At 41.3% G+C, this 17,047-nt stretch overlaps 1 protein-coding gene across 5 annotated transcripts in view; it reads right to left on the bottom strand.

Moving 5' to 3' along the window:
• Positions 1-12,214, bottom strand: part of LOC146618278 (ubiquitin carboxyl-terminal hydrolase 2-like) — a 58,404-nt gene extending 46,190 nt beyond the window's left edge. For 2 of the 5 annotated variants that reach the window (XM_085370729.1, XM_085370727.1), the window contains exons 1-2: positions 10,206-10,604; positions 9,933-10,037 (exon numbers count right to left, since the gene is read on the bottom strand). The gene's annotated coding sequence lies outside the window, so the exon portion shown is untranslated. Of the gene's footprint in view, positions 1-9,932; positions 10,038-10,205; positions 10,605-12,027 lie in introns of those variants that run through there. The other 3 variants (XM_085370731.1, XM_085370730.1, XM_085370728.1) reach the window with 3 other exon arrangements.
• Positions 12,215-17,047: the final 4,833 nt, after the last annotated feature.

Raw genomic sequence — 17,047 nt, 5'->3', positions numbered from 1 at the left:
GGCCGCCCCTCCCTGAGCCTGGTTCTGCCGGAGGTTTCTTCCTGTTAAAAGGGAGTTTTTCCTTCCCACTGTTGCCAAAGTGCTTGCTCATAGGGGGTCATATGATTGTTGGGTTTTTCTCTGTATCTATGAAGCGCCTTGAGGCGACTTATGTTGTGATTTGGCGCTATATAAATAAAATTGAATTGAATTGAATTGAAGATTCAAATTTGTCTGAGATTTTCAGTAGATGCACTTATGGCATGAATTTGAAAATCCTAAAGTTGCCTTCTTCTTGAGTTGTCATATTTTCAAATGTAGGTGTCCTGGGTAGGGGTAAAAACATATAGGTAATGTAAAAAGTTATTTAGTTCTCATGTAAGCTCCCCCGTGGGCAGTTATACTGAGGGATTTTCCAGAATTCTTAAAGCACCTTAAAATAAATATTTCACATGTGTTTCTGTGGTTTTACCAGTGTTGTGTGGGGCTGTGAAGTTTCCTGTATGATGGCTCCCTTTCTACCTTGAACTGAACCTCTGCGTACCCATCAAATGCACGCACCTCTCTGTAATCCTGCAGCTGTGTCGCAGCCAAAGACAAAGGGCAACTGAGTGAAACAAGTTTGGGCTCGCCTTGTGGGCGAGCCACTAAAAGTGGAGTGCGAACAACAAGTCGCATCATACATCATGGACACTGTGGATTGATAAGAAAATTACAGATCCCACTTCTGAAGCGATGTCTCCACGGAAACAACAACACACGCAGAGTCACGAGCAAAAACACACACAAATGCACTCTGGCTACTTCTGCATTTTTGGCCTCCCCTGAGGCTGTGATAACCAGCAGTTACCATAGCTACTGGGCAACAAGCTGCATTTGTTTGCTTGCTACCAACGCATAAAGGACTTAAAAGTAACAGCAGGGCATATTCCATGACCAATTTACACTAAGTATCAGAGCTCTGCATTCTTTTCCTCCCTTTTAGAGCCACCAAGGAAGTGAAAACCCTCTGATTAACAAGTCTCTGTGCAACTGGAAAGTCAGAACGTGGTGAGATAGAATCTAATATGGGAGGCCAGAGGAAAACAACATTGTACTACTGTGAAAGACTTGGCTGTTCTGGTTGGCTTCTACTAAATCTGTATTAACAAAGCTGTCAACAGAGTAGCACAAGTGACTGCATGAGTGCAGTGCAAGAAAGGATTTCAGCAGGTGACTGCTGGCATCGTGCTGGCAAAGAACTGAAGGAGATGAGGTTTCAGAAAACCAAGCTCAGAAGCTTCCTTTCACTAGAGGTAATTGAAAGATGAAAAAAATCAAATCAACTTTAAACCCCCCCCCCCCCCCCCCCCCCCAAACTAACAACACTGATAGACAACGCCATAATTCTCCCTGGGGAAACACAGAGTGTCTGTGGCCTCTTAGTAAAACATGAGGTTAAAGGACCACTACAGTCAGAAGAAGACCTCAACAACAAAAGCCTGATCTTTTTTTTCTGAACTACTTTATATTTAGTGTCCTGGCTCTGTTCTGGGATCTCCCTGCCTTTCCATGTGTGTACATGGAATGCATGAGGAGGGAGGAGAGCAACAACAGAACTTCCGGCAAAGATCAGAGCACACATCAGCGAGAAGCAACATGACACAGTATGAAAGTAGGAGCTGGGGTGAATCTGGCTTTCACTATTAAAGTTACTTTATTAGTAGCTGTGCTGACCAGAGCTGAACAACAACAAGCTCTGCACTTCCTCTGAGGTCAACAGAACATTGAACATTCAACTCCTCGGTTCTGATGAAGAAGCCACTGCATACATATTTACTGTATACATGTTCATCTTTAAACATCTACAGAAAAATAGGGCCCACATGTGACCGTGTGTTCAAAAATCTAATGAGTGGTAAAGTCTCCCTTTCTCACTGATCTCTGCTCCTACTGATAGTTATTTTAGAGACCTGCATAAAGCTTTGACCAAAAAAGGCCCTGTCATCACTATTGTTTAATCCACTGGTCACAAGGGATGGGTATCGTTTAGGTTTTATCCGATACCAGTACCAAACCGGTACTTTTGAAACGGTGCCGGTGCTTAAACGGTGCTCGAACCGGTGCTTAAAGAATGAAGAACACACACTTTGTACAAAAACCTCTCATGTTTAGCTGTTTTTTTGTAAAAAGATAACAATGTTAGCCTTTTCTGCAGCTATAGGGCATATATGGTATCACTCTTGGCAGGAAGCAGTGCTTAAACAATGGGAAAACAAACTTTGTCCAAAAACCTCTCATGTTTAGCTGTTTTCCACTTTTTCTTTGGTCATTTTAGCTTTTTTGGCCAGGGTGAAGGGAGTATCTGCCATCAAACAAGAAGACAGCGTCATGTAACTACGATGGTGTTTGCTAGTTCACCTTACATGCATTAATGTAATAACGTGGTTAGCCTACTCAACGTAAATTACACACGAACAACATGAAGCTACTCTCGCAGAGAAGAACGGCTGTTGCTGCCATCATCATCCGTCAGCATTTCTGCTACACTGGCAGGGCTAGGGGCCAGGACTCTCCTCTTCGGGTTTTTGGGGGATGTTGCTAACTCCGGGACCGATAACAGGCACCACACCCGCAGTAGATGTGCTCGGTGTGAGGTCTCGCAGCAAGCTATCAAATACGGTACATTTCTCAGCTTTTAAAAAAATGCTATGCGTCACCAGGTGTTTCATCAGATTCGAGGAGTTACCTCCTTTGCACAGTATCACCTTAAAGCACTTGTTGCAGGCTGCTGAGTTTTCATCTTTTGCTGTGAAGTACAGCCAGACTTTTGACCGCTTCGCCTTGGGCATTTTTAATCTGTAGCTCTGCTCTAAAAGAACATACGTACCAGGGCCCGCCTACTACGCTTGCAAAGGTAAAATGATTGGCTAGAATCCAAAGTGTATGACATCTCAGTAAAAAAAAAAGCACCGAAATAAAGCGAAATGTGCGCTGCTTTTCGGTCTGGTTACTACCGTTTATGTCAGAACCAGGCTCGCTCTCAAGCTACTGAGTATTAGACTTAAAATCTCCAGCTGAAAAGCATGAGGCAAAAACACATGGGCCTTATTTTGAATACTCTCTAACTTACATGTCATAATCTTTGACGTGTTTATGTCTCTAAGAACCAGGCTCCCTGTCTTGAGTCTTGATTGGTGAGTTTTGGCAAAAACAAGGTATCAAATATATATTTTCTGACTTTTCACCTCTAACCACCACAATTTCTCTTTGAGTTCAGATGACTGTTTCACCGTACTTCCCTTAAGATATTTAAAAGATATCACGTTAATAAGAATAAGATGAAAGGATGGATGGGCTGCCATAAAAACATAAAGCCTCTGGAAATGGCTGTTGTTATTATGAAGGCGCACAAAAAACAAAACAAAACAAAAAAAAAAAACAAAGAGAGAAATAGGACTAAAATGTGCTCATGCTGTCATTCTAAAAGAGTCAGTGAGTAAGATCTCCTCCCACACCCACTGTCCTCTCAGGCTGTGCCCCTGGACTGGTGGAGGGAAGAAGCAATCTGAAGCTTCCGCTATCCACCAGTGTTGTTGATGGTGCAGGACGTTAAAGGCACCGTGCCTTGGAGTGGTACTGCATGAATGTAACATCAGTACAGACACTCGGGCTGATCTGGAGTGGGAGTGTGTCTGTGTACTGTACTGTAGTAAATGGCAGGCTGAGTCAGTGCATTTCTGAGGAGAAATCTATGTGTAAATTCTATGTGAAACTCACTGCTGGTTCAGGCCCTGTTTCCACAGACAGAAAACATTTTCCCAATTAGGATCCAACTGTATATTGTAGGGTAGACCCTACAATAATACATTCAGAGAAAAAAACCCAACAATCATATGACCCCCTAGGAGCAAGCACTTTGGTGACAGTGGGAAGGAAAAACTCCCTTTTAACAAGAAGAAACTTCTGTTAAAAGGCTCAGTGAGGGGCGGCCAGAAACCAAACCAGATTATTATGACTACTGCCAATCCCACACCTCCCACTTCCATGTGCTATTACTGATGTCCTCATAGTCTGAATGGCAATCAGTTCTTCAGCCTGACATCTTGGTCACTGCCTCATTTGCATCTGGAAGGGGATTCGTTTTGTTTAACTCAAACCAATCAAATATTTGTTTTACACTTATTTTCCAATTGTTGATAGCCAAGTCATAGTCTGAGGGAGATGTACCTATTATTAATTCCATCAACAAGACAATGGTAACTATAACAGTTAATAACTTGCAAATACATCAGAAGAAGGCATAAAGTACAATGTGTTAACTTATCTAAAAAAAAGTTGGGGGAAAAAAACAAAACAAAAAAACCCTCTTACTTTAGATTTACAAACATTTACAAAGAAAAGATTATCTCCCAAAATGATTTTGTTCATTCCTGGCATAAATGTTAATCATCTGCAGTTCATGGAGTAAAGTCTTCAGGATGCCGGACAATTAGGAACAGCAGCTTCCATTGTCCCACTTTGTTTCATTTAGAGCAGCTCACTGCACAGGTTAGCTCATTGGGCGGAGGTGGCCTCCTTGAGTGCTCTATATGCTCAGTTGGAAATTCAGCAAAATTAGGCTTTTTTGTCGCTCTCTATCTTCTGAAATTGAGGATCGAAACTTAACCAAACCAAGGAGTTGAAAGACACCAAACTACCCTACAGAATTGATGGTAACTGAATAGATTTTCCATCTGAAAACTCACTGCTAACATCAAGCTGTTCATAACCACAGTTCATTCGCTGCTGCAAATGAACAAGCTATTTGACATTTAGAAAGGAAAGAACAGACATACTGACTTTTGTCAGACCACCTTTACCACATTTACAAGTAAAATATGTGAACTTAGTAAACTGAAAGCTATTTGGCCCTCACAGCAGTACACTGCAGTGTTGCCATCACCTCAGTATAAACCGACCAGCAGTAGCAGCACAATTCAGCACATGCCAGCAGAAAACATTCAGAAAATAGTCAAAGGAGCTTGCAAAGAAAAGCGTCTGGACTTCTTTAAGTTGCTTGAAGACGTTTCACCTCTCTTCCAAGAAGCTTCTTCAGTTCTAAGGTCAAATGGCGGAGAGTCCCGGATTTAAACCCAGTGGGAGTATCCCCCCAAAGAGGGACAAAAGGACCCCTGATGATCCTCTAATCACCTGAGCCAAGGTGTGAAAATGGGTGTGGGTCCCAATTAGCCAGGGTTTCGGGTGAGCTCATTGTGAAACCTGGCCCCACCTTATCATGCGATTTCCTGAGGTCAGATGGCCCTCTTTCAGCTACTTGGTTTGGTTAAGTTTCGATCCTCAATTTCAGAAGATAGACAGCGACAAAAAAGCCTAATTTTGCTGAATTTCCAAGTCAATAGTGAGCATATAGAACACTCAAGGAGGCCACCTCTCTCCAATGTTGCAACAACATTGTCATCCCCTATATAGCCAGTGTATCAGAAAAACTCAGGAGAGTTTTCTCCAAGCATCTCCGCCATTTTACCTTAGAACTGAAGAAACTTCTCGGATGAGAGGTGAAACGTCTTCAAGCAACTTAAAGAAGTCCAGACACTTTTCTTTGCAAGCTCCTTTGACTACGATGACCTGGATGACTGAGAACCTTCACAGACATTCAGAAAATAATTTGGTTCTCAAAGGGAAAGATGTTAAGAATCAACAAGAGGAATGTGAGTGACTGTCTCTGAGCTGTGCTGGTTGCTATATATACCCTGAAATGTGAGTAGATAAGAACATGCTGATGCCATTGAAGGCCATACTGACAACCCTACCCTACCTCTCTGTGCCTGTAACAACTGGCTGCCAAGCATATTAAAAGAGGCTCAAGTACTCCTCCATTCCAACAGGCCATAGCTGCACCTTTGCCAGCTGTCCCTAACTAGTCGTTAGATACCAGTCACTTTTGTTTTGACCTCAGCCACATCTTGTGTGTACGGCAGTGCAGTACTGTGTACATGCAGCATTTAAAGCGCTGCACAAAGTAGAAAAGGAAATGAACTGGAGGAATGCACAGTGCTGGCACAAAGATGATACACTGCATAAACCATGAAATTAAAGTAGCAACTAAAAACACTGGGTTCCTAAAAATGCTATGAAAGAAAAAAAATTAACATCTACAATTTTGCTTGTTCCCGGGGCCCTCCAACTGGGCCCGTGGAAACTATAAGAGCTCTGAATTTAACATCTCAGTCACCTTTCATTCTCCATCCTTGAACATACATGAAACACCCCAAAACAGGGCACAGCCCCAAAGCCCTGCATTCAAAGGCTTCAACTGAGGAGCCAGAGTTTCACAGTATCTGCTACCGAGCCTATGCAATATGAAAATCTGAAGAAGAGCAGACCAATTAGCATTCATCACTACTACCATCTGTGGATGACTCACATTGCGGCCATACACACAGCAGTGACCTCAAAGAGGATGGGATCTGGGCTACAGTGATTAATGCTCCAGTCTGTGCAGCTGATTGCTGTAATTCTTCATTCATTAAGCAAATTGAAATAATAATAGTGGCCAAATAATAATTGGCCAAACAAACACCTATCATGCTCTGACAGCCCGCTGCCTGAGTGACGCTAAGTGACTCACTGGACAAGCTCAAGCGTAACTAGTTAAAACTCCCAGCTCAGAGTTCAAACAGAATAAAGCACCAGCACTGTCAGAGCCTTGGATTACTTTAGATTTGAAAGTATTTTATCCAGTAATTCATGCTGCTGATAAACACTTTATAGACTGGCCCAATTCAAGCAAAAACCAACATACTGCTAAGTCTCCTGTGCTGATCCAGCTCCTTTTGACGCTGATGTTTCACTGAAACAGAAACTGACACATAAAAATATGTATGACTGATAATTCAGTCAGACTGATATATAACACTATTCAATTACTAAAGATCTATTGTGAACTGGTGTTCTGCAGGGATCAATTCTCAGTCCACTTATTTTTAGCACTGATCTGTTTTATGGCAAAACACTATAAAGTACAAGCAATTAAAAGCTGACAGTTGTGTTTTTTTATGCATAAAGACATCCTGTTGATTGGCTGTGCCACATAAACAGAAGGTTAGAATACCAGGTTGGTGAGGCTTCTGGGCTCACAGCCAGAACTGTGCACCTAAGATGCTCATGTTAGAATATCCCTTCTCAATGGCTTCATACAGAGTCAATAGTATAGACTTTCTGAAACTAAGCTTTTAAAGCAGTCTGAAGCCTGACATTACTTAGACATACACTGACCTTATTATTTTATGACTTTAGGTCATGAACATCTACCAGTGTAATAGTAAATGAATGACAGAGAATAATGAAAATGACAGTATGTCCCCTAAAGGCAGATAGAGTGTACATTTCTCCAGGGTTAACTTTTCTTTACTGTTTCGCTCTAACTTTTGGGATGGATTTTACTCCTGACACAACTGAAATCCACTGTGAAGTTAGCAAGGTCAGTTTTTGCCATTAAGATAACAAAATCAACCAGAAATAAGGTTGCAGATCAACTGCAACATGGGGCTGTTTTTCCATAGACTTTTGTATAACCAGACCAGTGGAATTGCCCCCTGCTGCCATTAGAAGAAAAAAAAGCACTTTCATATTGGCTTCATTTTTTTTTAGATTCAAACCTTTGTCAAAGTCCTTCAAAAAGCAAGTCTTGCTACTCAGTGGCTATTTGCATTCAAATTAGGGACATTCACGGTATACCGGCATAATGTTAGGCAATGATAAGAAAATGAAATATCGCAATAGAATATGGGTAAAACCTTTGTTTTCATACGCACATGGCGGAAAGACGATGGCGGCGATGGAGAATGAGAAGGGCAAAAGCGGATCGTTGAATGAAACAGATGAACCTGAATTGGTTTGAAAAAATGGTGCAACTTCAGTGATGTGGAACTGGTTTGGTTTTTGTCTGTCAGATACCCACCAAAGCACATTTTTACGTATGTTTTTTTGTTTTGTTTTTTGTAGAACATGCAAGTGGGCCGTCGTTATTACAGTATTTTTCAGACTTTAAGGTACTCTTAAAGCCTTTAATTTTCATGGCGCTCAAAAATCTATTAAAAAATGTTTTAGTACCACTTTGGTAAGCTATGAAGCTGCACCGCTTGATGGATTGTCGGAGTATTACGGCTACCGTAGTCAGGAGCCTCGCAGAGTAATACGTACTGTGCTTCAACATAACATTACCGTATTGTGTGTGTATAAGGACCCCAAAATGGCACCTGTTAAGAGACATGCGTATGAAGCGCATTTTAAACTCAAGGCTATCAGTTGCGCAGTAGAACATGGGAATAGAGCAGCTGCGAGAGAATTCAGCATTAATGAATCAATGGTACAGAAGTGGAGGAAGCAAGAAGAATGAGCTGAGTAAAGTTTGACTGTTTTGTTTCGCTTAATGTGCCTTATAATCCTGCGCACTTTATGGTCCGAAAAATACGTATTTGACTTATTTATTTGGCTCACTGCAGTTTCATGTTGCAAAGCACCTCTTCTAAACTTTTGTGGATATTATACATGATTATGCTCAGGATATGTCAGCCCATTTCCACTGAAAATGCCTTTTGGTTAAATTGTCAGCAAGGAATTTGCCTTTGCACTGTTAAATTTTTATATAGCTGCTTGTTTAAGTGAAGATGAATTGATGGGCGGTGTTTTCACTAATAAAGTTGTGGAGTTGTGAAGTATTTTGTCTGGCATCTGTTATGTCGTCAGTTATATATAATTTTCAAATATATGTCGTGATAAATATTTTTGGCCATATTGCCCTGCCTTAATTCAAATTACCAGAAAACTGCTTAAAGTTTGGTATAAAATCTGGGTTTTAAAAGAATCAGCAACCACCACTTTTGCCTTCACTGAATTCTCCCATAGGATTCAGTGAGTCTCTCACTCTCTAATAATGCCTTCAACACAGTTAATGTTAGTCCGCTTTAAAAATCATCTGAAAAAACTGTTGTTTTCTATGGCTTTGTCTTGGTTTTATACCATCCTTTGTTCTTCTAAAATCTGAAAAGAAATCCATACACATGTCTATAAAGTGTTGCCCTATAGAAACATATGAACATGTTACCAGCATTGTATCACATAAAAGCTACACTGTACAGCAGTTTTGTCTAATGTAGTGGAAATGTGTTGAATATTGGAAGGCTGTTCTATGATACTGGCATCAGAGCCTTTTAGCTGTCCCTTTAATGGCACAGTGTGCATTAGGGGTGGGTGATAGAAACTATATACGATAGAAACAATATAAATTTGGCCAACGATAGAGATTTTGACTATACCGCAGAGCTGTACGTTTTAATTAGTTTCAAAAATCTCTCACTCAGAACCTGAAGGAGGACGGAGTTTTGGACCCAGATTACTCCGCAAAGCTCCTTACTACGGCAGCCATAATGCTCTGACAATCCATCAAGCAGTGGGGCTTACCAAAGTTGTACTAAAACATTTTTTAACAGATTTCTGCACGCCCAAATCGGTTTGAGGTCAGTAAGCACAACCAGAATTCATACATAAGGCACACTCTCGATTTTTGAGAAAATTAAAGGATTTTAAGTGTGCCTTATAGTGTGGAAAATACATTATACAGAAAAAAAAGAATATATCGCGATATATATCGTTACCGCACATGCTTCAAATTCTATCGCAATATGAATTTTAGGCCACATCGCCCAGCCCTAGTGTGCATGTTATAATAGTGTTGTAAGCTGAGAATAAATTGATTTGCAAGATCAATGTTCTAGTTTAGACATTTGTGTGTGTCACTGAATGAGCAGATTAAACACACCACGTAACTTATTTTTATAACTTTCCCTTACTTTCTGTCGGTAAATCTGCTGTGATGCATGTAAACCTTGCAATCGCTGACATGATAGCAGGACTGATATAGCAGCTGGGACAGAGTTGTGTGTCCAAAGGCATCTGTGTGAAGTAATTACCTGCCGTATTTGTAGCGGTGTGTGTCAGTCCCTGCAGACTGTGATGGCTCTGGGGCAGCTCATCCTACTGTTGCTCCCCTATAGTCTATGCACATGCACACGCTCCTGTGGAAACACACAGGCACACAGGATTAAAACCACCCTGACGCCAGAAAGAAGCATCTTATGAACGCATCTGCCTCTCAAGACAAGTTGCTGCACTTTCACACAAGCTGTTCGAGCGTGACGTGAGCGTGCAAGCAGTCAACACATGTTCCGGATTTCATGTCTTACCATTAAAGATTGATGGCTTTCTCCCAGTTGGACTATCAAATCCAGAAAGGTTGCTCATTATGAAGCCCAGCTAAGCTAAGACTGTCTAACTGTATATTTCTGGTGAGTGCGCTGCCAGAAGCTCTTCTACTCATGCGAGCAAACTCCAGAAGTTTCTGAAAGGTTATCCCCTATCCTCCTAGACGAGCCTTGTTCTACAGCTGAGCGAGCAGCCCGCACTGTATATGCCAACTTTTCAAGCAGATACCTAAGAGAAGAAAAGGACGAAGAGCAGCAGGTTTAAGAGGCTCACCCTTGATGTTCTGAGAGGCCAGGCCAACAGACAGAAGGCAACCGGGTGCCAGTTTAGTTTGGGACTCTGTGGGTAACGGAGTGCGAGGGAGCAGCGTGAGCACAGCACTGCAGAATGCCACCGATCGAGTTACAGAGTCAGTAAATATAGCAGCCGCCTATGACCTCCATGGGTCACTCAACACTCACTGGCATTCCACTTTGCTCTTAAAGGACTCCATGGGAATCTCTGAGCTTCTCAGTAACAGTAACTACATTTTATTTGTGTGTGTGTGTGTGTGTGTGTGTGTGTGTGTGTGTGTGTGTGTGTGTGTGTGTGTAGCAAGCTGTACACAGCCCCAGTAAATAGATGGTTCTTAAATAGTACCTAATAGAGGGAGACTGCTCAATATTGTTGATGGAGGCTGACAGCCACTCACTCTGGCCACATGTTTATATGACACTGGTATCCAGATAACAAAAAGCTAATACGTGAGCAGCAGAGAGGACCAGATGAAGTGGAGTATGTTGTACTGTGTTGACGTACGTTTGCAGGACAATGGAAAAAGACAGACGCGGCTCTGTGGTGGATGGGCTCTGTGAGGGGTGTAGCGTTACATGACACTGACACTGAGATGAGATGGCGCTGGTACCGGTGTTGCCAGGCTCGCTGCACTGCGGTGTGGGACTTAACGTGGCTCCTGAAGGGACCGATTTGATGCAAAATATGATGTACGCGCATTTTAAATGCCGCTCGTTAATAGTGGGGGATGACGTTATTCCGCGCGTGATTAGATAACCAGTCAGACCCCGGGAGCGTTGCTCGGTAATGGAATGGGAGGCTTGCGGTGCTGTCCGTGAAGGGGGTGGTGGGGTGTTTAGGGGCAATAGACAGACCGAAAACTTGTCATCCCTAGAGGAGGCGACGCACAAACTTAATACAGCGCGTATTAACTAACCTGGATACTGATTTCGTCTTTATATAAGCACGTGACCACGACGTATTGGTCAGTTAATTAGCTGTCTTGCTAGCTTACTATAGTCAACAGTAACGGTGCAGTGTAGCCAAGACAGTAGCACTGTGTCAGAGTACCGCGTCAAACTGTACTGTGTAAGCATATTAATGCAGCAAGCACGCAAATTTCACGTGTCATAACACGGTACTTCCAAACCTACTAGGGTAGTATTCTTCGCACACGTATATCCAAAAGAAAAATTAAGACTTCATTTGACGAACTTTTAGAGTTTGTTCGGGGTTATCAGCCTTGCAGCATAGCTTCGGGCAATGAGCATCCTTGTTCTAAAACTTGAAAATATGCTAAAAAAAAGACAGCAGTTACACTACCACAACTGATACCGAATATTTAACCGCCACGCTGTTACTTCTAAAATGCGCTAGATTGTTTTTAGTGCCGTTTATATGTTAATTTCCCCTCACAAAGCAAACTTAACATTCTCTGAGTTCGATGGGAGTTCGGTTTGTGCTTCTGTCCATACGAAAGAACAGCACCTATCAGGGTTATGGTGGTGTCAGGTAACTGCATACACTCACCCCGCAATTGGAGAACATCCCGATCCAAACGGGCAGGGAAGCGCCACTCAAAAGTACCTCTGTGGTCGCTTTTAGAGCATCACTATTAACATTAGACTGGAAGCTTGCCCTGCAGGCGATTTAATCAAGAGTACGCTGGTATTCAGCCATATCCTCCTTCCAGTGCAGTTGTAGAGTTTCAGCAACCAAGTAACGGTTCTTTTCGCTTTAACGGTGACGTCAGTCGGTCAACGAAGCTTTTTTCTGATTGGTTCATACCTCTATTTGAGCGTCACTAGCTAACCGAGTGAACCGCCTCCTACACCGTCGTCATGGCAATGAACGTAAACATCAGAGATTTCTTTCATTGAAAAAATGCCATGTTCAAGCGCGTCGAAGAGAGCTGGCGATACCCGTGATTTAATCAAAAATTAAATGCTATTCTGGTAGCTTTCCAGTAGGTATTATTAGTATTACAAATAATAGTGAAAAATAGTATCTTTAATTAGAACAGCTTGCGGGGAAAAAAGTCAAAGCCTACACAACAAGTTCATTATCCTAATGCAACTGAAGCCGTTAGTATCAACTGAGCATTGTGTCAATACCACAAGCAATCTGAGTTTTGTTGCTGAGCATGTCCATCCCTTTATGACCACAGTGTACCATCTTCTGATGCTTGCTTCCAGCATGATAATGCCCCGTGTCACAAAGCTTCCAGCATCTATGCCATGAAGGATTAATGCAGTTCTGAAGGCAAAAGAGGGTCCAACCTGGTACTACTGTGTTCAATTAGTGTAAAGAAAAACACATAAATGGCACCAGATAATTATTCATATGCTTGGTTTCTGGTATTCTGTATTGCTTTCAAAAAATTATTTGGTATTATTTCTTATTTAATATCATCCCCGCTGGCTCAGCACATGTATAGACATCATATATTCTGATGCACTCTGGGTGTTTGCCTGAGTCCAGTCAGTGTGTCTTTTAAATGTACATCGATCGTTTTTAGACACTGATGAAGAATTAATTTAGTTTCGTTTATAAAACTCTGGACTTTAATCTTTTAAAATAGTGTTTTCTGTCCTCATTTCTGCATGTTCAAAACATGAACTTGAATCCTTCCAATCATCATTGTTATCTTATTAAGTACAACAGAAAACAAAACTGGGCAACACTTCCTGAAGATTGATTAGAAAACCAGCAACAACACAGTTTGAAACTTTAAAAACTTGCTTATATCTTACTGAGTTTTCAGACTAAGGGGGGAAAGCCCTTGAAAAAACCTCCACCCCCTTATTTTTCAGTCTTGTCTGGTTATTGTCCTAGAAAAAAAGAGACTGTTTCTGCTGACTGAGATCACATTTATACAGAGTTGTAATTGCCATCTTGTGCTGGATTTGTTTCCCCCTGTTGGTCAACAGTAATTTGCACTGATTAGAGGTTTTCAGAAAGGAACAACCTCTTTTTCTCTTTGACACACGCCTGACAAAGACATGCATCAAAACCCAGCCTTTGTATAAATGTCTAGAGAATCAAAGTATAGTAACTGTAGCCAGATAATGATAGATAATTCCACTTTAATATTTTTTCTCCTGGTCTGGCTCTTAAAAATGCTGGGATGTGCTCACACTTACTCTCTTTTCTGGTAATCAGGTCAAGTGTAAAAGATTCAGTGGTGGTATGGATTCATTAGTCATATTTTGGGAGTGAGAGAAAAAGATGGACTTAGAGTGAGTAATGCTCCTCTGGTTCATTCATTTTTTCGAATTGGTGGGGAATAAATGAACATGGTCTAAACCAGGCCTCAAGGCTGGTGTCATGCAGGTTTTAGCTGTGTCCTTGATCCAACATAGCTGATTTAAATGGCTAGATTACCTCCTCAACATATCTTGAAGTTCTCCAGAGGCCTGGTAATAAACTAGTCATTTGATTCAGGTGTATTGACCTATAGGGTGATATCTAAAACTTGCAGGACACCAGCCCTTGAGGCCTGGAGTTCCCCACTCCTGGTCTAAATAATAGCAAGGCATGTCCCCTGTGCCCCAAGAATGGTTACTGGGATCACCTATCAACGAGGATTTGCCAGTAGATGTTGTATAATATTGTTTGCTAAGTTGCTGCACTCTGGCAGCACATCAGGCTGGAGTATCTGAGTGTCTGCATCAAAGTGAGTGATAAAATCATACTGCGGTATAACCATGAAATCATATCATGAGATACAGTCAAAACCTTTGACATGTATCCAAAGCTGCTGCTGCTGTGAATGAAGAAACAGTGTCACACACTGAGGAGGGAAACTGCCATTTATTACCATTCAGTGATGCATTCTTCCCTGCATATACTAAAACAAGACAGATGACTCATTCTGATCCACTCAAGACTTCCTATAGGCTCCTACAAAACAAGTGGTTATGCTTTAAATACCACAGATAGTCCCAAGTTATCGTCAAGTGACTTGATGAGCTTAAATACTGAGTGGGTGGGAACAAACCAACAAAGAATCTGTGACACTATAATCAAAGCCCCAATCTGAGATCCAGGATCCACTTTTGAAGGCAGGTGATGACTCAAGCAGTGCACTTACTATTATGGCAAATGTCTATTTTGTTTTCACAGGTTCCCATTCAAACATGGATGCGCTGTAAATAAAGCTGCTGCATGTCTGACGTCACATGTTGATTTTTTAACTAAGCAAAGCAAATACAGATGCTTATTTTGTCCATTTCAGCAGGCAGGCCCAATAGCCATGTAACCGAATAACATTTCTGCATGAGTTAAACTATAAATTAAACTATAAACATAAATTACCCAACTCCAAAAAAGTGGACATACTCCTTTAAATATCACATTTGTGTTAATGTACAGAAAGAGGTGAAAATGTTAATAATGATAGCAGCAAATAGAAACACGAGTGCTGTGGAGTGTCTCCAGCTCTGTTATAGAGGTTTCCCAGTAGAACAGCTGAGTGATTAATGGAAGGTGACTATAGGAAGCCTCACTGTACGATTCTTTGGGGCCAATACCAAATAATGAGGTTTATGGTCCAGTTAGGCTGAGTAGTGCAATAACTGCAGCAAAAAACAGTGTGACCAAAGAAAACAAGGACTGCACTCATGACACATCAGAGAGTTTTAAGCTGGGATTTTGTTCCCCCTTAAAGGCCTCGAAAAGCTATTTTGTAAACCAGATTCAGATTAGGAATGATGGGGTCCCACATGAAGATAATTTTTTGTCACTGTTAGAAATATGGCCATTAATTTTTTAGTTATATAGACAGTATAGCAAATGGGTGAAGCTCACAGGTCTGAAAAGTGAAGCCAACAAGGAATCCTTCTGAACCTGGATTCCTTTCACTCATCTGCCCTGTGGTTCCACTGAGGTTGTATAAGTGTATGGGAAAACTACTGTTGACTCCCTCGCCCTGTAACCTCTTTAAAAGCTTTACTGATGAATTTATTGGCTCAATAACCAGTTTAATTTCATTTGGGCGTAGCATTCAGTCCATTTTGTGCATCTCAGTGGTTATCAGAATCAGAGAGGAGGATTATGCTCATTATCTGATCAGTTGTAAGTTGTTAGCTAGTGAGTGTGCATGGTCAATCCTCCAGGTAAAGACATCCCAGAAAGTTGATTCTGTTCATCTGGACGTAGCGTTTTCACTGGGAGAAACGTTTCGTCACTCATCCAAGTGACTTCTTCGGTCTGCAGGTTTCCCCCACCTTATTTACATGAAAAAGGAACAACCATTTCTGAATAGAGGAGGGGGCCTGAGGGTACATTTTTCACCATGTTACAGTGCTGTGATTGTTGCCATTCCTCAACTCTCTGTTGGCACGGTAGGTAGCTGTCCCTCTGTGATCATTGGTCATGACAATTTGCATATTAATGATCATAGCTGAGCTCGTGGGCCATTGTTGGTCAGTGGTGCTATCTTCATAATTATGCAAACCAACTGTTTATAAGGTTGAGGAAACCCACAGTTATCTGACATAGTAGAAGTCACGTGGATGAGTGATAAAATGTTCCTCCTACTTAAACCTCAACACCCAGTTGAACAGAATCAACCTTCTGGCAATGAGTGTGCAGAGTCAGAGTCAGAGCCACCCCTCACTTGTCACAAATACACAATATTCAAAACACCAACATGGCAACAGAGAAAACACTCATCTTAAGGCTTCCTAACAGGATTTTACTAACCAGTGGCTGATGTCATGGTGGCTAGCTTCATCTTTTATACCATCTGTAATTTGGATCATTCAGAATTTCAATCAGAATGTGATGTGTAACAATTTAATGGAACCCCACATAGTACATTTAATGAGGAAAAAATGTGTAAATTCATACTCTTTATTCCATGCTTACTGATTTCCAAATGGACTTCTCATAACAGAGGACAACAAGCGGTGAGTTTAAACAATTTTATGTTGTTTACGGATACATTTAATACTGGATATTTTGTAGTTTTTTATTGCAGTTACTGTGCTTTTGACACCAAAATCCATCTTTCAGATTAACAGGTGTAAGGAAACCCTTTCCTCGTTATTTTGAGAACCCAAGTGGATTCACACCGTCAAGGCCCAATTATTGCCATCTTGGCTACATAGGGGAAAGGCAGGGACAACTGAAAAAATTCAACCATAGGAGGACATGTCATCAGCCCAGATGACAATGTCATGGCTAGTTAGTTTTTTTCATGGCATTGTAGGTAAGACCACCTTACATATGCTGTGGTGTTTTTATGTGTTAAAATGGTATATTCTCTGTTAAAGAGTTTAGTATTATATGCGGCCAGATGATCAACATTATTCAATAAAGAACAAAACACTGTAGGGAACAGATTAGGAACCCAAGAGCACAGTAAAACCCTGAGAGTATGGATTTACACATTATGATCTCATCTTTGATCAGTGCTTTATTAGTTGTGAATCCCTGTTACAGAGAGGTACTGAAAATCAGTGATTACTTTTCACTGATTTTAAGGGCTATAAACTGGCTTAGACACTATGTTCAGTAAGCTGGGTTCCCAGTAAATGACATTAAG

The sequence above is a fragment of the Diplotaxodon limnothrissa genome, linkage group LG14 (assembly GCF_057381915.1).
Source record: "Diplotaxodon limnothrissa isolate DT_005_m linkage group LG14, D_limnothrissa_male_GT1.1, whole genome shotgun sequence".
Lineage (NCBI taxonomy): Eukaryota > Metazoa > Chordata > Actinopteri > Cichliformes > Cichlidae > Diplotaxodon > Diplotaxodon limnothrissa.
The sequence above is the reverse complement of the archived record's forward strand: the minus strand, read 5'-3'. Positions and strand labels throughout refer to the sequence as shown.